The following is a 24,263-nucleotide window of genomic DNA, read 5'->3' as shown; positions in this document are numbered from 1 at the left end:
AGGACTTGGTTCCGCAAGCTGCAGACAGGCTCAGCTCATGCCAGAGCACCATCTCACACGATTCCAAGCACTCTGCCTTCAGGATTGTCAAGGCCTGCCATAGGAGTGACTGATAGGGATCTGTGTGTCCATTTTTAGGGTTAGATATAGGTATACTATATCTACAGCAAAGGGTGATTACACGACTTTGCCCCTGCTGTCATGCAGCCAGTTGTGTCAAATTTAGGAGGCCAGTCAGGGGTGGCATAATACATGCTTCAGCCCCTGGTAGGCCCTGGGTACACCTATGCCCTGAGTTACAGGGTCTGATAAGGTGGCCCAGTACCAATTGGAAATGTACCCAAGGTACATGGAATCCATTTTACAGAGAGAGCAGTAGGCCTGGGGTCTTGATTGGCAGGGTCCCAGGTCGACTATGTCAAAAACCAGCTAAAACACAGGGCAAAAAGTTGGGGGCAACCATAGTCAGGAGGTACCTTCCTACACAACCCCCCCCCCCCCCCAAACGAAAGGAGATAAGGCTATCCTTGTCCAGGTAAGCCTCTATTACCTAAGTGGCCATATAAGGAAGGACCAGCTCTGGCTTGGTTTCCCCCTGTGTCATGGTCCACTAAGCAACCCCTCGCCCTAAGGGTATCTGAGGGTCTCCACCATAGGGAATCTCTGTCTTTGGTGTGTCTTGGGAAAGTAAAAGGCTGATGCTGGGATGGAGTACTGAAGTGAGGCTCCTCTACCTTTGGGCTCAACTTCCTCCAATCACCATCCATCATGTGTGCCTTTCTTTCTTTAGCTGAGATGCACTGAGCTCTCAGGGTCAGCCTCTGGCTACCTAAAGCTGGAGGCTGAGTCCCTCTGTTTGGCTTACTGGAGGGACAGGTCAGGTTTGGGGTTTTTAGGCCCCATGTTTGGCTGTGCCCAACAGTGTCCAGCTGTGGGAGGTCCCTAACTACTTTTAAGGGGGATCCCTCAGGAGTCTGATTTATTTTCACTTGGCTAGGTTTACCAGCTTCAGTGATCCTAATCTGTTGATTAAGGAGTTCTGTTGGACAGGGGGTCCCTTGGGGTCCACCACTGGCCTCCCTGACCTCTTCAGCCCTGGGCTGACTGAGGCAGGGTAGAGAGGGGCAGGTTACCTGCTCCAGACTGGGTCCCACCTTGGAAGGGTCCACTGACATCAGGGGCTCTGCCAGGCTAGGCCTGACTACCTCTGGGGCAGTTCCTTCACAAGGGGTCAGATCAGTTCCCTGAGGAGGCTGATCCTTGCCTAAAGTCTGGTGGGAGGGAGATCTCTCTTCCTCCTCAATGCTCTCTGTCTGAGTGGAGTGGTCCATTGTTTCAGGCTTCACAACACTTTCATCTGTTTGAGTAAAGGCTGAGACCATTACAGCCTTGCCAACCTTTTCAGGAGGGCACTCAGTTTGTGTTTGGGCGGTGACTGTCACAGCCTTCCTATCCTGTTCAGGAAACTCTGTCTGAGCCTGGGCAGTGGCTACCACTGCTCTTCCAACCTTTTCAGGGAGGAATGGTGCTTGGACTGGGGCTGTAGCTATTACTGCCCCACTAACCTTTCTGGGTAGGCCTATCATTCTGGAGTGAGTTTCTTGCTCCACCTCAGCCCATGCTGAGATTTCCAGGTCATTCCCCAGTAAGCAATCTACAGGTAGGGTGTCTGTCACTGCCACTCTCATGGGCCCTGTGACATTACCCCAGCTGAGCTCAATTACTGCCATGGGATGCCTTCTTTTCACTCCATGAACGTCTGTTACCTGGTAAGTGAAACCAGGGGTCAGTTGAGCAGAGGGGACCAGATGGTCAATCACCATGGCGATGCTGGCCCCTGTGTCTCTGTATGCCTCAACTTTCTGACCATTGATAAGGGGCTCCTGTCTATACTTTCCCAAAATGTGGGAACCAGTAGTGAAGTTGGCAAACCCCAAGCCAGTCTCACAGACAAGAGTTGTTTCAGGGGACCTGGCTAGGCCATAGTCCACCTGGTTTCCCAAAGTAATGCCCACCACATTCTTGGGGCCACTCCCACCACCTGGGGGATTACCACTAGTGGTAACAGGGGGTCTGGGAGTATTACCTGGGGGTATGTTTTCCTTATTGCTATTTTTAGGGCAACTGATATCACTTTTGTAATGGCCCACCCGTTTACAGGTATGGCAATAAGGTTTCTTTTGGGTTTTGGGAGAAGTTGGGGACCCACCCTTGTCAGAGGATTTTTGGGGCCCTGTGGTTTGATCAGCAGATTTATTCCCACCCTTCTCTTGAGGCTTGGTTGATTCCTTCTTTTGGTCACCACCCTGGTTCTTAGGCCTGACCCTGGTTCTGACCCATTTGTCTGCCCTCTTACCCAATTCCTGTGGAGAGGTCAGATCAGAGTCTACCAGGTGCTTGTGTAATAACTGGTTCTGACAATTACTTAAGATTTGCTCCCTCATAATTAGATTGTACAATCCTTTAAAATCAGTAACCTTACTACCCAGTAGCCAGCCTTCAAAAGCCTTAGTGGCACAATCAACAAAGTCAGTCCAATCCTGAGACTGAGTTTTCTGGGTGTCTCTGAACATCATCCTGTACTGTTCAGTGGTTAAACCAAACCCATCAACCAGTGTATTCTTCAGGACTTGGTAATTGTTAGCATCCTCAACTCTAGTAGTGAGGAGCTTATCTCTACCTTTACCTTCAAAGGAGAGCCACAAGATAGCTGCCCACTGACTTTGGGGGACACCCTGCACAGTGCAGGCCCTCTCCAAAGCAGTAATCCATTCGTGGATGTCATCCCCTTGTTTAAAGGGGGGCACTATCTTATTCAGGTGCTTTGTATCAAAACTCCTTTCCCTATTGCTAGGTATAATGCTGCCACCAGTGGGGACTACCCCACTTAACTGTTGCTCTCTAGCAAAGGCAAGCCTCTCTTTGGCCAGGGCAAGTTCTTCCCTTTCAATCCTCAGATTGACTGCTCTTTCTTTAGCTTCATACACTCTCCTCTGAGGGGAAGTCATCCCTGACTGGACTACGGAAACACCCTCTACGCAGGTACTACCACTAAACTCCAGAAAAAACTCCAACGAATCCAAAACGCCTCATCCAGGATCATATTAGACATCCCGCGAAACGAACACATTTCTGGGGACCTGAAAAACCTCCACTGGCTACCCGTCAATAAGAGGATCACTTTCCGACTTCTAACCCACGCACACAAAGCACTCTACGAAATCGGACCAGAATGCCTCAACTAACGTCTGTCCTTCTACACCCCCTCCCGCCAACTACGATCTTCCAGCCAAGCCCTCGCCACTGTACCTCGCATCAACAAGACCACCATGGGAGGTAGATCCTTCTCATACCTGGCAGCTAAAACATGGAACTCACTTCCCACTTACCTTCGCCTTACCCAGAACCACCTAGCATTCAGAAAGCAACTTAAAACGTGGATATTTGACAAGTAATCCTCCTCCCCTCCCTAAGCGCCTTGAGACCCTCTGGGTATGTAGTGCGCTATATAAATTTTTTGACTTGACTTGACTTGACTTTGTGAGAAGAGTGGTGAGAGCCATTGGTTTGAAGGGATCTGTTAGAGCCTCTGGATAGAGACCTAACTCGTCCATTCCCAATGTTAAGCTGGCCTGAGAGGGGTCCCAGGGTTCCCCTAGTACCATTCTCATGCCTGCTTAAGTTGGACCTGGTTAGTCTGCTGACTTCTACCTGTCCCTTGTCTGCCTCATCCCCTGACAACTCATCCTCATCCTCATCCTCAGCATCATCTGCCTCCTGGAGGGGATGGTCATGGTTATCAAAGGGACCCTGTAAGGAGGGCATACTCCCATCTGGATTAGAAGGGTCTGGGTTACCAGCCCTCCTGGCATCATAAGTCTCCAAGAGACCAATCAAAGGGAATTGTGGGGTTAGACCCCTGTTTTAGTTTCCTGGAGGTACACACTTGTCTCAGCTCCTGGAAGCTAAGAGCAGCATATCTGGAAGTAGTGACCTGTGGAGGGTCCACTGACACAAGGGGAGACTCAGAGTTTCCTCCTTTGTCTGACATGCTGATTCTAGTGTGGTGTAATTGATGCACCTACCTACACTATGTGTTTGCCTACTGATCCCTTGCTAAGAGTTGCAGCCAAGGTGTGCTAAGCCTTGAGGAGCTGCAACAGCTGGTTCAGTAGAACTCAGAGTATTCTAAGCTAAGTTATATGTACCTGAAGTACTTATGTGATCTTTCAACAAGATATTCTTAGGATACGTGTGGTAAAACAGCAAGCTCAAATCCCACCGCTGCCACCAATGTGAGAAGGTGGCCTGATATGCAGTGCTCACTATTCTAGTGAACACTATGTATCAGTCCAGCAACCCTTATTGATGATTGGTTGTAAGTCAACCTTATAGACCAGCTATCCTAGTAGCGTGGATACGAGCAGTCTAAGGCTAAAGACTCGAGAGGGCGTGTTAAGCCAGCTGTTATACCACACATATACCCCTTGAACACCAAGTGAAAGGACACCACACAAGTGTTATGAAAATAAACAGTGTATTTATTAAAATCACAACAGCCCTGTACTCTTTATGAGAACAGGGTACTAAGCACAAAACAAAACAAAACTCTTACGAAAATACTTAAGTTAGCACAGTATATACAAATGCCCGAGGGGCACGGAAAACCATATACTCTGAAAGTGGAATGCGAAATTACTAGCAGGTAAGTACAGTACTAATAGGCTTTGGAATCGCTAGGACTTGACTATGGAATCGTTAGATTACTTCTAGGAGGCCTAGGGGACTCGGGTGCAGAGTGTGCACTCTCACGCGTGATGCGGGACAAAGTCTATGGTAGCTAGATTTCACAGAGTTAGTGTTCTCGGGCGAACCAGACCTGGTAGGAGGAAAACGAAAGTGCATTCTGACCCTTGGATAGTGAGGCTATGCTGGGGCACCGAAATTCCGAAGTTACCTAGCCCAGGGGCTGCAGCTGCATAGGTCTCAAAGGACGTCGGGAATCCTCGTAGACGGACCAGGAGCCTGGAAAAAAGATGCTGGCAGGCGACCAGTGAAGAGAGTTCGAAGTGATCCAAGCCTGGATCTTGAAGAGAGATGACACCTGAAAGCAGAGGGGACCAAGTTCGTTACTACTAGCCAGTAGTCAGGTGGCACCGGATGGTAGTCACCTCGGCTAGGTGAGTGGGCGACGCTGTGCTCTGCAGATCTCACGGACCAGGAGGCATTGTCGGCGACCAGGATGGAGGAGCGAGCTGTCCCACGATGGATGAAGCTGTCGGCGTCGCTGGACCCAGGATTGGGCAACAAAGCCTTGGCAAATTCAAGCCCACGCGGTGGACTCAAAATGGCGTCTGGAGTGGACCAGGAGGGTCCGGGGTGCTTCTCTTGAAGAAGGAAGCAAGGGCCAGTCTGGAGCAACCAGACCAGCAGCAGTGATGTCGTCGGGCGTCGTTCAGAAGGCCACAAGCCAGCGGGCTAGTAGCCAAACAACGCGGTGAGCAGCAAAAAGCAGAAGGGCCCCACGCAGATCGTGAAGATGCTGGAGGGCTGATCTTCGGTGCTGGAGCTGCTCAGGGTCGGGGCTTCTCGGACCCCAAAGCACTCACCAGAGGGACACTCGGCGGGCTTGTTGTGAAGAAGTCGTGCAGTCTTGGCGATCGTCGGTCCCTCGAGGTCTCGTCGCACTCACGGTTCTCAGCTTGGCTGTAGAGGTGAGTAGAGGTCAGAGGTGCCAGGGAAGCCGGGTCTCGTCGTGCTGGGTCGTCGGATTCCTGAGGAAGGACTTGCAGCAGACCGCAGTGCTCTAGATGGTGCCTGCGGATGCAGGGTGACTACTCCTTAGCCACAAGGAAGAATCTTGAAGAAGAAATCTTGATGTCCTTTCGCAGAAAGTCGTGTCTTGATTCCAAAGATGATCTAATTTGAACAGGGGGCCCGCTCCTATCTTTATACTAAGAAAAGGGGCTGACCCGGTGACTAGGTCCTGCCTATGGGTGGGACTAGGAGGGGGGTGGTTACACCCCTCTCCCATGCCGGACTTTCCCCAGGCCAGGGGCTGGTGGGCCCCTGGAACTGGTTCTGATCGGCCTATGCATAGTGAGCACCGGGGTGCCACTCAGCAGTCACCTTCCTGTAAAGCCCTGCCTACCCAGGATACACAAAACCTTGTCTGGGACGGTGCTAGCAACGCCCCTGGCAGGAAACCCTTTGTCCAGGCTCCCCTCGCTGGAAGGACTCCCAGCTGCAGGGGGTCAGACTCGTGTCTGTGGTGGCAGCATCCATTTTGTGGAGCTGAGGCTTCGTTTAACTTTAACCGGGGTTCACAGTTACATACATGTCGTGTCCCTCTAGAAGGGTGGAATGCTAACCCCGTCGCCAGAATTGGCGAGGGGTTAGTATTCCAATTGGTATGACACCTTACTCGACATGTTTTGATAAAGCAATACCAAAGATAGCATTTAACCGCGAGGATTATAATGCACTTAAGAGTATATGGTATGCGTTATCATGGAACAGCTATTAGGACTTGGTTCCGCAAGCTGCAGACAGGCTCAGCTCATGCCAGAGCACCATCTCACACGATTCCAAGCACTCTGCCTTCAGGATTGTCAAGGCCTGCCATAGGAGTGACTGATAGGGATCTGTGTGTCCATTTTTAGGGTTAGATATAGGTATACTATATCTACAGCAAAGGGTGATTACACGACTTTGCCCCAGCTGTCATGCAGCCAGTTGTGTCAAATTTAGGAGGCCAGCCAGGGGTGGCATAATACATGCTTCAGCCCCTGGTAGGCCCTGGGTACACCTATGCCCTGAGTTACAGGGTCTGATAAGGTGGCCCAGTACCAATTGGAAATGTACCTAAGGTACATGGAATCCATTTTACAGAGAGAGCAGTAGGCCTGGGGTCCTGATTGGCAGGGTCCCAGGTCGACTATGTCAAAAACCAGCTAAAACACAGGGCAAAAAGTTGGGGGCAACCATAGTCAGGAGGTACCTTCCTACACGGCCTGCCACTCAAACGAAAACAACTCCCGGAATACCTTAAATAGCTAATTGAAACCTCAGAAGTAGAAACATTACGTCCTGACTACACGAGAGAGGCTGCAATTGTAACTGCGAGGGACAAATACCACTGAACTGGGAAGAAGACGGCGTACAACTATAGTGGAGGAATAACAACCTTGTACACTACTGCATACCACTGTGCTTTGGATCCAGGAACACCACAGGCCCAGGTTTTGACGCTACTTCAGAAATGCCACAGCACAGAAAGAATAACATTACCTAATGTACTTGTGTAATTTAGTTGGTGCTCATGTAAAGCCCTCCAATACCTACTTTCCCGTTATTTAAAACTGCCCAAAAATAGAAGCGGGTTGAAGTCCTGGCAACGTGTTATAAATGCAGTTCATTAAAAAACGTTTTTTCTTGTTATTGAGGCCGCAGAAACAGCCAGCCTCGAGGAGCAGCTTCAAGCATGGGGAGTAACTGTGGAGGTGAGTAAGCTGTTTTCTGGGCTAGTTCTTTAGATGCTTACCGTGCCGCGGGGACGGGGCTTCGTGATAGGAGAATAAAGACTCTGCAATAGACAGAGGCTGGTAATCTATAAGAGCGGCATACGTGGCATTGTGTGAGGAGTTGGGCACGAGGTGACTGACTCGCTGAAGTCCCTGAAGGGAGCAGGACTTTGTGGCCATTTGAGGATCGGAAAAGCGAACGCCATAAGTGGACTGATTGGGGTTGTAATAGAAGGCTTTCGGCGCTTCAAAGGGGAACCTACTCAACGGGGCATTGGGTTAAGGAGAAGTGGACTGTTCTATGAAGAAAGCGGGGTTGGGGAGTAGGTGAGGCGAGGTTTTCAGGCTGTGGGCTCCCTGGGGCAATTGTGTGACGTTATCGTTAGCGAGAGCGGGACGGAGAAGAGCTGTGGGGAGGAGAGCTGCGGGCAGAGGGGCGACGCACGACAACAAACCGAGACCACAGGACACCCAGATGACAAAAACAAAGACAACAGACACGAAGAACAGTACACAGAGACGACAGGACACGGACAAGACCTACAAAGTAAACAACCAGAAAACAAAGACAAGTCGCGGATGTACAAAATGCCGCTTACCTGCTAGCAAATCAAGGAAACTGAAATTGCGCAACCCACCCCTGCAAAACACACGTCCAAAATGGCCAAAACATGCCAAAAAAAAAAACATCCGCCCAACGCCGCATGACGTTCTAAAAGGGGCGGAATGAGAAAAAAAATTTACGGAACGCCCACGAATCTGCTCGGAGAATAACGGACAGATCTCTCTTCCAATGGCTAGCCTCCATTTATGGAGCTAGCCAATGGAAGAGACAGGCGGGTCAAAGACCCGTACTACTATACAAAAGATTTCGCCTGCGCGAACACTGCTGCGCAGTGGACGCCAGGCGAAACCTAAAAAGGACCAGAAAGAAAGCTTAAAGAGCAGGGACATCACCCCAGCCATTGTGTAAAAGAGAGAAAATGTAATGTGTCTCCAATTCGTGATGAAAGGAGAAAAACATCAAAGCTCTAAAAGTCAAACCAAACCTATCGCCTAATCTGTGTTTCTAACTTAATTTTCAAAAAACCTTTAAAAACCTTGCACCCAAGTTCAGAGAGTCAAAGATGTAAGCTGACTCACCTATGGATAAAGTTACAGTTATATTAACCTCTTGTAGGAACGTTCACCTTGAATTCATGGATATGACGCAAGAGTTGAGTAATTCTAGAAGTGTTTATTCAAGCAGAGGAAATAATACATGCAGCTGGATCTGTAGTCTTCACAAGAATGACTCCAGTCTCCAGTAACCGCTACCTCCTCAAAATACCCACTTCAGATCATAACATTCTACATTACACATACAATGTTCTATTAAAGAAACATACCATTACTACACATCCCCCTTCTTAAACAAAACAATTAACACCCAAAAAGAACTACAAATTATAAAAATATACATGTGATACTCAAAAACGAACAAAAGCCTCAAATCTTTTTGGGGCAACAATCTGCCTCCCATGTCTAGTATGTCTTTCAGCTGCACAGTCCTTTTCCACACTGGAGTCTAACCCTTCACAAGTCTGCTCACTGTGTGACCCCACAGAAATGGGAATTTGTGTAGCATTTTGTGTAGCATTATCTAGACCACTCCATGATTGTGCCTGATCATAATCTTCACCATCCCCCTTTTCAAATTGAGATACAGCATCTAACCACCAATAATCTCTTTTCAAATTACCCGTTTCCTTTTTTTTTTTTACACAGACGTTACTTGCTAGAGCAATACGACTCATGTGATGAACTATACCATCATCCAACTCGACAGTATTTCCCATCACCTTGGTAATAGTTCTTGGCTCAGAGAACTTAGATTGCAACTTTCCTGTTTTCCTGACTGATTTTACGCGCACCAATTGACCAACCTTGATATCTACCTCTTTAGTACCATGCTTTTCATCAAAATACTCTTTATTCTTACACTGTGACCTAACAATAGATTGTCTGACTCCATCAGAATCCAATATCCACTTTCCTGCTTCTACCAATCCATCCTGGATTGATCTTGCAATGAGGGAATCTTCCCCGCATTAAGCAAAAAGGACTTTCACCCACAGTATCGTGTACTGTAATTCTGTATGACCAGACCAGTTTATATAATTCATCTTCCCAATTCTTGTTGCCTTTTCTTGCAAGTTGCAAAACACCTTTGAGCATCCTATTCGCTCTTTCAACCACAGAATTTCCCCTGGGATGATACAATGCAGTAAATGTTTGTTCAATACCTGTTCTAGTTACAAAATTCTTCATCAAATCTGATTTAAATTGGACACCATTGTCCGTTAACATGGATGCAGGGAAACCCTCTCTTAAAAAGCACTTTTCTAAGAAAGTAATAACATTCTGTGTGTCCACTTTAGTTAATACCTCCACTTCAAGCCATCTTGAAAATAAATCCACAAGGACTAAAATGTACTTAACTACCCCATCCTGCCAAGTTATAGGCCCCATGATATCCAGAGCAACACATTGCCACGGCAACGTAGGACACTCTAACGAAGACGATGGTGGATTAAGTGTTTTTTGTGCTTTGTCGGAAGTCTCAAACAGAATACAATTACGAACATGTCTCTCTATGCCCATGTCAACTCCTGGCCACCAATAAAACATCTTAATACTGCTTTTAGTCCTTGAAATTCCTGGGTGACCTTCATGCCCTAATTCAAGTATTTTCTCTCTCATGCCTAAAGGCGGTATGATTTTCCCAGATCTGCATAGAAAATCTCCATCCAGACCCAACTCATCACGAACCTCCCAGAAAGGTCTAAATTTGGGATCAAGTTTATCATCCCTACACCAACCTTGAATAACTCTATTAGAAACTGCTTGCAACAAATCATCCTTTTTATATTCCTCCTCCCACAAACTCTTTGAAAGACTAGAAGAATTTTCAAAAACAGCAGCAACACACCAATCACTCGACGGGTCAGGTGCAATTTCTCCAAGAGGTAAGGAATGCCTACTAAGAAAATCTGCAATAACATTCTTTGCGCCTGGAACATACTGCACATTGTAAAGAAAATCTTGGATTCTCATGGACAACCTGGCTATTCTAGCCGAAGTTCTAGAAAGACCTTCCGTAGTTAATAATTTGGTTAAAGGTTTGTGGTCTGACCTTAAGAGAAATTTTCTGCCCCAAATAAATTTTCTAAAATATTCCATGGCCCAAACACACGCTAGTGTTTCCCTTTCTATGACGGAATGCTTTTCTTCCGTTGGAGAAAGTGAGCGGGATGCAAAAACAACCACAACTTCTTTACCCTCTTTATTTATTTGAGATAAAACTCCCCCCAAGCCTGTACCACTTGCATCAGTAGTAATGATGGAATCAGCACCAGGATCAAACCCTTGCAAAGCAGGAGCTTGTGCAATGGATCTCTTAATGGTCTCAAAAGATTTTTGACAACTATCACTCCAAGAAAAAGGAACATTGTTCTTCATCAAAGGGCGCATGTCATACGTTTTCTGTGAAAAGTTATTTACAAATTTCGCGTAAAATCCTGCCAAGCCCAAGAAAGATCTCAATTCATCCTTCGACTTGGGAGAAGGAGCTTTCAGAATGGCTTCCACCAACGAGCTTTATGGCTTGATTCCTGAACCACCAATTTCATGGCCTAAGTAAATCACATGTTTTTCTGAAAATTTACACTTGCTGCTTTCAGTAACCAAACGATTGATCCTGAGGATGGACAAAACTTCCATCAAGATGGTATCATGATGAACTTTATCTTTGCCCATGATCAAGATGTCGTCCTGGAAGACGACTTCAGGAATGTGGCCAAAAATTGTTCGACATCAGCCGCTGATAAACTGCAGCGGCTGATGCCTGCCCAAAAGGCATACGAATTAATCTGTAACAACCGAAAGGCGTACAGAATGAGGTTAATTGTCTACTCTGCTTATCCAGGACTACATGGTGGTAAGCAGAGGAGAGATCCAAAGTGGAAAACCACTTTGCCTTGCGTGTAAAAGAAAGCATTTCATCGATTCTAGGGAAGGGAAATTGGTCCACAAGTATGTTTTCATTAAGGTACCTTAAGTCCACACACAAACGGGCTCGGCCATTGGATTTTCGGGGTACGACCAATGGCGAAACCCATTCTGCAGCTTCAATGGGCTCAATCACCCTATTTGCCAGCATTTTATCCAACTCCTGCTTAACCTCCTCCCTGATGATGAATGGAATGTTCCTAGCTTTGTGAATCTTGGGGATCGCCCTGTCCTTTAAACGGATCTTATGAGTGAAGCCTTTTAATTTCCCCATACGATTTTCAAACACCTCAGGAAACTCTTGAACTACCCACTTCTTGGTATCTACGCTTTCACATGAAATCAAAACCTGTTCTTTACTATTTGGATTGAGGATTATATTCAGTAATATTTGGTCTTTCCACCCTAGCACCGGTGGACCATCCTTAGCGACATAGTTTTCCCATAGCATCTCTTTCTTTAAAGCGAAACACAAGAGTTCTAAACCCTAGCATATCAATTTTTTTGCCTGTAAAACTCTCGGCAGCAACATCGTTTGGTTCTAACCACCCTCCTATTTTATCCACAAAATGACTTTTCCACATTTCATGTGGCACAATAGTGAAAGGTGAACCCAAATCTGCTGCCGCCCAAAGAGATATGACACAAAGGTTTAGATGTTGATTCACTTGAAATATTCAAAACAACTTTTTTCTTTTGCACTAAATTTACTTGAACATCATCATCATCTGAATCTGATGTGGAGGAATCACCCTTGTGCTGAACATATGTAACTTTTTTCTTTGCCACTTTCTTGTTCTTCCTATTGCACACTCGTGAAAAATGTCCAACAAATCCACACTCTAAACACTTGGCAGATTTAGCAGGGCATTTTTCAAATGATGCAGCGTGAGTAACTGCCACACCTATAACAAATTATGTTACTAAATTTCTTTTGTTCGCTGCCCTCCAAATTCCTTCTATCATGAAAATCACTTTTCCCTTTCTTATATTTGTTAGTTTTCTGACTCCTGTACCCTGCTTTTCTTTCTACCTCTTTCCCACAATTTCTTCTGGTTTCTTGTTATCTTGTGATAATGTAGCCTTAGCACACCAATCAGACAACTCTGCTTTCTTAACAAGGGCAATATCATCCTTAAGACATTTATCTCCCTCAACCCATAACTTATCCTGCAACGTTCTATTCTTGGTGTACATTACTACCTGGTCACGGATCAAATCGTCGTGTAATTGAGCAAACTCACATTTTCTTGCTAATTTTTTTTAAAGCTGACACAAACTCCTCCACAGATTCATTTTTTCCTTGTTTCCTGTGGAAAAAAGCATGCCTAGTTACTGCAATACAAACCGAGGGAGAAAAATGGTCATCTAAATCCAATAAAGCATTTTTAAAAACATCAGAGTCTGCACCAGATATTTCATTGGTGTGCATTTCTTCAAAAATGCGTAAATCCTCTGGGCCAAGAGAATATAATAACGTTCTTTTTTTTCTTTCAGGTGAGAATGTGCATTTATATCCTCCAAATTCGCAATGTAATTCAAGAAATAAGCTTTCTAATCCAACCAAGCTACCACAGGTTCTCCAGGGACAGACAAAAATTATTTTGGTGAATTAATTTGTAGATTCAATGTATTCTTCTCTCCACTTGCATTTGTCCCTGAACCGCTAGCTTCCAGTGGCATTGTAAATTGCTTAACAGAGAAAAATAATTAAAAATCTGGTATAAATGACTACTTCATGAACAATGTCTTTCCCAAAGCAAATCTCTGTAAGCTTCGTGAAATCTAATCTTTATAAGCTTTGTGAAATCCTCTCCCTGTGTAAATGAGGAGCAAAACAGTTATTCACCATCAAACTAATGCCTCACGAAGATCCTGCTGCATGTATGCCTTATGTAAGTGTTAAGAATTGTAAATCGAAAACAATAATACCGTTTTCTCCGTTGGAATCTAAAGGCTGCAGAGACCAAACTTCTGTCATGAAATGAAAAGAAATGCCGCGTCGGGATCCTGTACTCGGTAACTATAGATACCGGAAGAAATGCTCATTAAAAATGGCCGCCGTGTGTAGCGTGATGACGTGGTCACGTTGCCCTTTACCCGTTGCACACATCGGGTGAAGTTAGGACGTCATGCTCCGGTGGCGCGCTGAAGATGGGAGTCGTGGTGAGGAGCGCGCTGCAACTTAGACGTTCCGATGCCAGCCTTTCAAAAGGTAAACACGTTCTGATACCAGACTTTCAAGGGTAAACACTCGCGGGTTAACGTACTTCTTGCTGATCAACTCACCAAACTCGCAACTTGAAACAGCTTCCTTCCGTTACACCCAAATGCTGGTAGAGCCCGACACAGTCAAAATAAAGCGCTCGCTCGTACTTTGCCAATAATAAGCTCAGTCTGGTAACTTTATGACAAGCACGACTAGCTAGCTTCCTTTATCGCAAATGCAGTCCAAAGTACATAAATCCACAGCATGAATCCATACAGTTCAGACAAAGTACTTAGGTCGGATTTTGCAAAGTTTTGAAAGTTCCGGTCTTTTATCCAAATGACGCTGTTCTTTCAAATTCCGCAGTTTTTTTCCAAAATCACCATCCTTGTCGCCAAAAATTGTAGGAACGTTCACCTTGAATTCATAGATATGACGCAAGAGTTGAAGAGTAATTCCAGAAGTGTTTATTCAAGCAGAGGAAAATAATACATGCAGCTGGATCGGTAGTCTTCACAAGACTGACTCCAGTCACCGCTACCTCCTCAGAATCCCCACTTCAGATCATAACATGCTACATTACACATACAATCTTCTATTAAAGAAACATACCATTACTACACCGCTCACGGAATCTGACCAAGCAACGAAGTTGTATCTCATCTGGAAACCGACTACAAATATCACAAAAAACAAATCTTTTAGTATGTCTTTTTCGTTTGATAAGAAACAATCTTACATTAAAAAAAACGAGCGATGAGCTGCCTCTACGCTTTGCACCAAAATTGCTGTGTTTGTGTTGCGCTCCACTGCTGATCACGCGCTCGACTACGGTGGAATTATTTACATTGTGGGTTTGGTTATAGGGGCGTGGCTAGGGCGCCGATGTAGGTGGACGCGGGACTCCGGAGCTCCTCCGTGCCCGCCTCGCACCACCACACATCCTGCACCCCGACTCACTCCTTGACCCCCCAACAGTGCCCAGGTGGACACCAGGGGCACGCAGGGAGATTTTGGAGGACCGGGGGCCCCTGTAACTGCCCCCGCCGGACTTCTATCGGTGAGCGCGGCACACGGGGACGGGAAAGCCCAAAATGGCGGCCGCCGTCCTGATGAGACGCGCCTGGTGACGGAGCCCGAGAGAAGGGGAGAAGCCCCCTGGAGCTGAGGTGGCGGGCCACTGGTGAGAAGAGACCCTCCGGGAGCGGGCAGCGGTGAGGGGTAGAGGCTGCCACCCTCGCGGGCGGATTTGGGGGACCGGGGAAGATCGGCCTGCCTGACCCCAAAATGGCGCCGACAGAGACCCGGCGATCGCCTTAGCGGCCGGCTGGAGATCCACTGGACCCGCGTGGGGCACTGAGACAGCGCGGGACACCTGACCTGCCCCCCTGGTGGTGATCTGAGGGGAGAGCCTACACCACGGGGGATCTGGGGACACACGAGTGCGGCAGGCGGCGAGAAGAGCGGGGGACGAGGTACTGGCTACCCTCCCCCACGCGCCTTTGACTTTGGAGGCGGGAAGAGGCACCTATCTGGCCTTGACGGTCGTTTGCTGGGCCGCGGTGGCCGCGTGGGATGCTGGACCTGCGGAGAGCACCTGTCCTGCCCTCCTGGCGGTGGCAGTGCCAGGGAGCCTGCGCCACAGGTGATCGGTGGCACATACGTGAAGAGGGCGACGGGGAGAGCAGGGGACGAGTTGCTGGCGTCCCGCCCTCATGAGGCGCTGAAATAGAGGACGGAAGAAAGCGCCTAACTGGCCGGGGACGCCCGAATACAGGGGGCCACACTGGGACTGGTGATCAGTGGCGCACACCCTGCCTGAGCCTTCCAGGTGCCCTGACCTGGGGCGCTGGTGCCCCACGACGCTGGTGGGACAGGACCTGGCCTCTGGACGATACCGCGGACCGGACCCCGCGAGGCGCAGGCCCAGAGATCGAAAGGGACGGCGGACCTGAGGAGGACAAGGAGCGGGAACATCGGCGGCCGCTGCGGAGGCATCGGACGAGCGCTGCCCGCAAGGATGGTACGTGGCAACAGGAAGAAGGGCTTCGAGGCCCTGAGGCTGGACGACCCGGGGCACCCTGACGACGACGTCCCGCCTGGGGGAGGAGCTGGGGGCTCGGCCCACCCGCGAGACCCCTCCCTGGGAAACATTATGCAGGCGATTGTGGCGTCACGGGAGGCTCTTGAGAAGCGCATAGACACCATTGGGTCGGACCTGACCCTACTGAAGGACGACCACAAGAAGCTGAAGGAGCGAGTGGCGACCTCTGAAGTCACCCTGAAAAGTCTCCCAGGGGACGTAGTGGAGCTGAAAAAGTCACTGGCGGACATGGCACAGAAAGTACGGGTGCTGGAGCTCCGAGCGGAGGACAGTGAAGGGCGCTCTCGGCGCAATAACCTCCGCCTCGTTGGGGTCCCTGAAAACACAGAGGGGCGGGACGCGGTCACCTACCTGGAGGGCTGGCTGCGATCTGAGGTGGCCCCGGAGGGGCTCTCGCCGTTCTTTGCCATTGAACGGGCACACAGGGTCCCTGCGCGTCCCCCCAAACCGGGGGCGCCTCCGCGGCCGATTGTACTGCGCCTTCTGCACTTCAGGGACAGAGACCACATACTGCAGAAGGTGAGAGATGTCCCGGACCTGAGAATCGACAACAGCAGGGTCATGATCTTTCCGGACTTCACCAGGGATGTGCAAAAACAGCGGGCCTCCTTCCTGGCGGTCAAGCGAAAATTGAGGTCGCTACAACTGCCCTATGCTCTGCTGTTCCCGGCGCGGCTGCGGGTGGGCGATAGAGAACGCACGCACTTTTTTACAACGCCACAGGAGGCCTGGAGCTGGTTGGATGCGAGGGGGGAGCCGAACACGGACCCCACACCACAGACCCCTCCAAGGAGACACTCCACGGAAACGACACCACCGCGACGATCTGGCTCCCCTTCGGGCTGGCAGCAGGAACGGGCCAAGGCGGTGCAGGCAGTGGTGGCCATCAGCCAGGGGGACGCCAGCCCCTCCAGCAGCGCGTCGGAGCAGTCGAAAGCCAGTGCTCCCAGCCCTGGCTCCAGCAGCGGACACGAGCTGTCAGAGACAGACATGCCGGTGGTGACTCCCCAGACGGCGGATGGTATCCTTGGCTGAGGAGGCTTGTGGGACACTGGCCACATAAGTAAGGCATTGGGGCGTGCAGGCGGGGGGGGGGGGCACTACTGGACGCTATGTAGTGAGGTGCGAGTGCCCCCCGGGACTTCTTACTGAGACCTTGGGGACGGGGAGAGTCGGGAGACCTCTCCTGTTTGTTGTTAGGGGTGTGGGGCGGGGGCGGGGGGTTTCGGGCCTGTATGGAGCCGGCATCGCTGCCTCTCCAGCCCTATTTTGTAGTGACACGCTTTTTGATACTTGAGTTTGGATGGGGTTTCCACGTTGGTTGTCTGTCCGGGGGTGTGGGTGTTGGGGTAGTTTGACTATGCAAGTTGGGGGGGGGATCGAGGGAGGGACTTAGGCGGGCCGGGGGGGTTGCTGAGAGGGCGAATGGGGCTTGGTGGACTCTGACATGGGATCCGACTTAGGCTACAAATGTCTCACATGGAACGTAAGGGGGATGCACTCGATGCATAGGCGCCATAAGATCCACTCCTATCTGGTCAGGCGGGGCATACACATAGCCTTCCTTCAGGAAACCCATCTGCTGGACAAAGAGGGGAAGGCGCTACAGAGGCGCTGGAGGGGACAGGTCTTTCACACAGGTTACTCTGCTTATGCTAGGGGGGTGGCCGTCTGGATACGGGCGGGGGTCCCCTTTCAATGCACACAACAGGTAATTGACCCGCAGGGGAGATATATAATGGTACGAGGCAAGCTGGACGGGAGGGACCTTAACCTGGGTTGCGTGTACGCCCCGAATGTGGACCAACCTGCATTCCTCTCCCTACTGTCCAATAAACTAGCCCAGTTCTTAGTGGAGCCCCTGCTACTGGGCGGCGACTTTAACAGTGTGGCTGACACCGCCATGGATCGATCCCACCCCCCCCTTCTGAATGCACCAGCTGGTAGACTCGCACTCGCGCGCTCAGCCTGGCAACGCCAGTGGGGACTGGTCGACTCCTGGAGGGCTAACCACCCGGCGGACAGAGACTACTCATTCTTCTCCGCCCTTCACGAGTTACATGTCCGTATTGACGCCTTCCTGTGCTCACAGGACGTGCACGCGGAAGTGTGCCACAGTGAGTACCTCACGCGCTCGATCTCGGACCACAACCCGCTTCTCGTGCGGCTGCGCTGGTCGCAGATCCGCCCGAGAATACCGGCTTGGAAGCTCCGCCCTGAGGCACTGGAAGATCAGCTCTTCCGCGCCACGATCGCCTCGGGCATCGAGGAGTATTTCCAGGTGAACGCGGGCACGGCGGGTTCGGCCACAACGGAATGGGACGCCTTCAAATCCGTACTACGGGGCCAGTGCATTGCGATGTCATCGGGCGTGAGGAGAACACTACTGGCAGAAATTGAGAAGGAGGACGAGACCCTCCGGAGGATGGAGAGAGAGAGAGACCTGAATGGCCGGACATTCACGAGGCCCTGCTGGGGGCGCGGGAGGCGGTGGCGGCAACGGTGGAACGCCTCCGATGCTTTGATTACAAGGCCTACCTAACGCGGGCGCACTCGGACCGCGACAAATCAGGGGCTCTTCTGGCCTGGTTGGCCAACCCGGCCCGCCGAAGCTCGGTCATCCTTGAGCTCAGAGACCACGCGGGGGCGGCGAGGTTTGATCAGCAGGGGATCAACGCACTGTTTTACGACTACTATACAGAGCTCTACCGCAGCAGGGTCCTCCCTTCGGTGGAGGAGTTCCAGTCCTTTATGGAGGGTCTTGACCTGCCGGAAATGGAAGAGGAGGACGCGAAGCGGCTCGGGGACCAGATCATGGAGAGTGAGGTGCGGGTCGCCATCAAGAGCATGGCGAGAAACAAGACGCCGGGCACCGATGGATTCCCTACGGAATTCTATCTCACCTACATGGATCTCCTGGCGCCCCGGCTGACGTGGCTCTACAACGAGTCGAGGCGGCTGGGCTGTCTCCCTGCGACCACGAGGGAGGCGTTGATTGTCCCCCTACTGAAGCCGGGTAAGCAGCCATGGGACAGATCGGCGTACCGCCCCCTGTCCATGCTCAACCTGGATTACAAGATCCTGAGCAAGGTCTTGGCGACGCGTTTGCTCCCCCACATGCCCGTACTGGTGCATGCGGACCAGTCGGGTTTCATCCCGGCACGCAATACGGCGCTTAATGTGCGACGACTCCTGCACATCCTAGAGGCTGACACATACGATGGCGACGAGGCGGTGGTGTTTGCTGTCGACATGGAGAAGGCCTTCGACAGCCTGGAATGGCCTTATCTCTTCCATGTGCTACGAACGCTGGGCCTTGGCGAGGGCTTCGTCGATTGGACGAGACTGCTCTATACGAACGCGACGGCGAGAGTCAGAACAGGGAGGGTTATCTCTGAGATGTGTGGGGTGGGCAGGGGCACCCGCCAGGGATGCCCTCTTTCCCCCTTGCTGTTTGCCCTGGCTGTCGAGCCTCTCGCGGCGCGGGCCCGGCTGGGCCGGGCTTATCGGGGCCTGGACGTCTATGGCCAAATACACCACATTGCATTGTACGCTGATGACCTACTGATGTTCCTGGCGGACTCGGCGGACTCCCTGCGCGGAGCTAAGACTCTCCTGCAATCGCTGAGTACGGTATCTGGCCTCCGAGTGAACTGGGCGAAGTCCCACCTATTCCCGGCCCGCCCACGGAGAGAATGCCCGTAAATAACGGAAGGCGTGACTTGGGAAGAGAGATGCCTGCGATATCTTGGCACCTTGATCTTTCATGACAACGCTGATGTCCTTGAGGGGAATATCGGTACGGCGATCAGGCACGCTAAAGGGAGCTTCGACTTTTGGGGCACGCTCCCATTGTCACTCATGGGGAGGGTGGCGCTTCTCAAGATGGTGACCCTGCCGCGGCTGCTTTACTTCTTCGGGACCCTACCGATCTGGATCCCAGCGAGCTACTTTCGACGGCTGCGGTCGATGGTCATCGGCTTTCTATGGGGGGCGGGCAGGCGTAGGGTGGCCCTTGCCACACTTCTCCGCCCTCGGGCGGACGGAGGTCTAGCTGTCCCAGACTATGAGCTCTACTACTTGGCGGCACAGCTGCAGTGGCTGACGCAGTGGGTGGCAAGGGCTAGGAGAGAGGCGGACGGGTCGGGGGAGCCGGCGGGTCCGGTCCAGGTATTATCCCGGATTGTCCTGGGGCTTCCGATGGGGGACTTCCATCTCACGCAGGAGTTTGCAACGGCCAGAAAATGCTGGAACAGATACCGCCGGAGGTGCGGTGTTGCGGTCCCGTACGCACCTGAGATCCCACTTAGACTCTGCGATACATTGCCACACGGGGGCTCGTGGCACGGGCTGGACGGCTGGGATCAGCGGGGGCTCTCGTCCATGGGCGATCTGTATGAAAACGGGGCGATGTTGCCCTTCGACCTCCTGCAAGAGCGCTTTGAGTTGGCGGGGGGGGACTTCCTCCTGCATGCGGCTTTAACGGCGGCGATCCGCAGGCACTGGGGGGCGGGCATGTCGGAGCCGACGCTGTCGCTGGGCTGCCAGTACGTCGTGATGATGACGGGGACGGTCAGGGCGGTCACGTGCCTATCTCGACGCATGGTCTCGGAATCCACCGCTCCACTGTTGGCCTTGAAGGCAAAATGGGAGGCTGATCTGGCGACTGAGATCCCCGAGGAGGCCTGGAATGGCATACTGGAAAGGGCCCGGAATGGCACGCGCAACGCGAGATTCCAGCTGGTGCACTTTTATGTCCTACATAGGGCTTACCTAACCCCTGACAAACTACATAAGTACTTCCCGGCCCACCCGGCGTCCTGCCCGCGTTGCCCGGCGGACCCAGCAGACTTCCGGCACATGTTCTGGTCCTGTCCCGAGCTGGGACCCTTTTGGGAGGAAGTAGTGGAGGTTCTGAGGGAGGTGACGGAGAGGGACCTGCAACTCACCATGGCACATTGCATGCTACACTGGTTCCCGCACACATCGAAGAACAAAGTCACTAGCAAGTTCCTGGACTTGGGGCTCCTCCTGGCGAAGCGGGCCATTACGTCCCAGTGGAAGGCGTCCCGGGGCCCCGTGGTTGAGCGCTGGAAGGCTGAGCTGCTTAAATGGGCTAGATGTGAGGGTGAGCTTCGCCTGCGGGCCGCACTCAGGATAGACAATGACATGGCACTGGAGAGAGCCAGGGCGTGGGAGGGGCTGGTCCTCGATCTCATGCGCCTGGACGAGGAAGAAGAGGACTCCCCGGTGCATAGTCCGGCTCAGGCAGGGCACCCGCCCACCGAGGGGACGGCTTAGGCCCACCTTGCTGCTTCACTACCCTTGCGTTCCAATGTGATGAACTATGACTGTTCGCTGATAAATCCTGTTGCCATGTCTCGGATCTGGTCCTACGAGAGGAGATGAGAGCTCGGTTAGGTGACTCTCTGGCACGCCTGGGGGGGTGGGGGGACCGGAAGGGGGCGGGGGGTGGTCGGGGGGGCTCTGGTCGAGGGGGGCGGGGTAGTTGGGGACGAGGGTGTTACGGGGGGAGGGAGGGGGTTTTGTTAGAGGGGGGTGTACGTTGACTCCTGATTCCACTGGGCTTGAGACATGAGAGAGGGTGTGTTAGGACTAAAAAGCAGCTCTGCCATCTCCCATCCAACTGGTGGCTTTAGATGTACACGGATTGTCCCAGCTCAGTTTCTTTTGCCCGTGACTTTGCCGCTCGACCTCAGGGGTGTGAGCTGAATGGCTGTGTGATACAGGAGTAAGGGGACGGCGCTTCAACTGAATATCAATGGGAATGGTTTGATTATACTGTATGACTCTCTGATTTTGCTGCAATAAAAAAATATTTACAAAAAAAAAAAAAAAAATTGTGGTTTGGTTATTTTAAAATACTGTGATTGCTCGCATTGTGGTATCGTATTTCATATTTTGACATTGCCCGACTGCTGGTGTATTCTAAGCGCTACACCACTGCTAAACGCTTTGTGTGCCCTGCAGCGTTTATTATTGTTGATGCCATTTTGTTTGTTGTGCCCTCTTGACCGTCCCTCCACCTCGCTCCCGCCTCCCAGCTGCCCCTCCCACCCACTGGTACTTCTGGCCGACCTCGCCCTCGTGGAGAGCTGTGACCGTCCTGACCTGTTCAGAAGAGGTCGCTCTCCTTCACCTCCTCTCCCCCCTGGTATCGTAGCGCTCGTGCCTCAGCTGCCTCTACGCTTTGCACCAAAATTGCTGTGTTTGTGTTGTGCTCCACTGCTGATCACGCGCTCGACTACGGTGGAATTATTTACATTGTGGTTTGGTTATTTTAAAATACTGTGATTGCTCGCATTGTGGTATCGTATTTCATATTTTGACATTGCCCGACTGCTGGTGTATTCTAAGCGCTACACCACTGCTAAACGCTTTGTGTGCCCTGCATCCAACAAATCACTCGACCCATCTCAATCCGGATTCCGAGCCAAACACAGCACCGAGACAGCCCTCATCGCAGCTACAGACGACATCCGAAAACTACTGGACAATGGAGAAACAGTTGCCCTCATCCTTCTTGACCTCTCCGCAGCTTTCGACACAGTCTGTCATAACATCCTCATACATCGTCTCAGCAACATTGGAATACAAGGGGGCGTGGCTAGCAGCCGACGATGGCGCCAGCAAACTAGAGAGGCTCCCGTTGCAAGGCGGCTTCCCGCATCAATCCGCATGCCTATCCGTTCAAAAACTAACCCAGACGGGGTGCCCTGGGTCCGGTGACCGAACGACATTTGGAGGAAAAGTTTGGGAGCATTGCCGCCCCGGGAACGGGAAGAAACGACGACCTCAGTGTGCGGCCTGGTGGCGTGAGTGCAGCCGCGGTGGCTGGGTTGGGACCTGCCCGGACGGAAGTGGAGCCTTATCGGCGCTGTAAACCGGAAGTGCCCGCAGCGAGCGCAGACCCACGACAACGGCGCTGGAAGCCTGCAGATCCTTCCTGATCGAATAAGGATTTGCATTATCGCTCCAACGTCGGCGCTGGAAGACTGCAGATCCTTCCTGATCGAATAAGGATTTGCATTATCGCTCCAACGTCGGCGCTGGAAGACTGCAGATCCTTCCTGATCGAATAAGGATTTGCATTATCGCTCCAACGTCAAGACACTACAGTGGACGACGGCGGCGCTAAGTGCAACTGAAGTCGGGAAAGTAAGTGCGTAGTCGCCGCCATTTTACATCCCGTCCGCCATTGTAGGCACGAACTTTCTCACCGAAGGGACTGGACGCCCTCTTTGGAGCTAAATCCTGAATAACTAGTGCGTCTATTGTACAGAGTGTGGGCCCGACGGTGGGAAGTCTAACAACTAAGAAGACTGGGCACCGCTGAAACTCGGGCGGCCTAACAGACCATCCGCTGCGAACAATCCACCAACAGCACGCCGCTGCTGGCTGAACGCGCCAGCGTGTCACTATGGCGGGGAAAAGACTCAGAAATACCACCACTCAAGCTAAGCTTGATAAATTCGCTTATGATAGACAATCACTCTCCCAGCCGGAGCAGCGCAAATCTATGGGCAAAGGCACGGAAGGAGACGGTGCGAAGAAGGCTACCCTGGAGGACGTCTTGCACACCTTGGCCCAGGTACAGGCAACGGTGGGAGCGACCGCAACAGAAGTGACCCTGACAAGTGCGGACCTCCAGAAGATGAGTGAAAGAGTGAAGCAGGTGGAGGTGGTAGCTAAATCATTGGTGGAGGATGTCTCGGATCTCCAGGTCGAAATGGAGAAATTGCAGGCCGACAATAAACTGCTCAAAGAAAAGCTGGACGATCATGAAGGTCGCTCCCGGCGGAACAACGTCCGCATTTTGGGGGTCCCGGAATCTGAAACCACAGGAGCCATGGACTTATATGTGGAAGATTTGATAAAGAACCAACTAGCCCCCAAGGGCCTTTCAAACTTCTTCACCGTGGAACGGGCCCATAGGGTACCTGGGGGAACGCCTAAGCCAGGGGCCTCACCGCGTCCGATCTTAGCGAGACTTTTCAGGGGTGTGGAATTTAATAAAATATCTACTTGTCCATGGGGCAGACTGCTTAATAAATCTACTTGTCCTGTAACAAAATCCACTTGTCCCCTTTGTGCCATGCAATGCGGTAATAAATTACGCCACAATCTCATTATATAAGAGTTCTGATATAGCCTCTCTGATTATGCCAGGGTTCGTACCATAGTAAAACAAAATAGGAGTGGGACCCATAAACCACGTCGGGATTGGGTATAGAATATACGTAAAAAACAATATCCCAACAGGTATCGGTTCAAAGACAGTTGTGCATGCATGCAGAAAGCATTACACAAACAGGAAACAAGGAGACTCAATTGGTTTGTCTTAAGGTTGTTAATC

At 51.1% G+C, this 24,263-nt stretch overlaps 1 protein-coding gene across 3 annotated transcripts in view; it reads right to left on the bottom strand.

Annotated features, from left to right (window-relative positions):
- The window catches only part of MUS81 (MUS81 structure-specific endonuclease subunit), a 309,816-nt gene that overhangs the window by 268,598 nt on the left and 16,955 nt on the right, over positions 1-24,263 (bottom strand). The window contains exon 3 of one of the 3 annotated variants that reach the window (XM_086938075.1): positions 14,395-14,456. The exons of the other annotated variants lie outside the window; for them this stretch is intronic. The gene's annotated coding sequence lies outside the window, so the exon portion shown is untranslated. The remainder of the gene's footprint in view (positions 1-14,394; positions 14,457-24,263) is intronic. 3 annotated transcript variants of the gene reach the window in all.

This window comes from Lissotriton vulgaris, chromosome 9 (assembly GCF_964263255.1).
Source record: "Lissotriton vulgaris chromosome 9, aLisVul1.2, whole genome shotgun sequence".
NCBI lineage: Eukaryota > Metazoa > Chordata > Amphibia > Caudata > Salamandridae > Lissotriton > Lissotriton vulgaris.
Note: the sequence above shows the minus strand (reverse complement) of the source record. Positions and strands in the feature narration are given on the sequence as shown.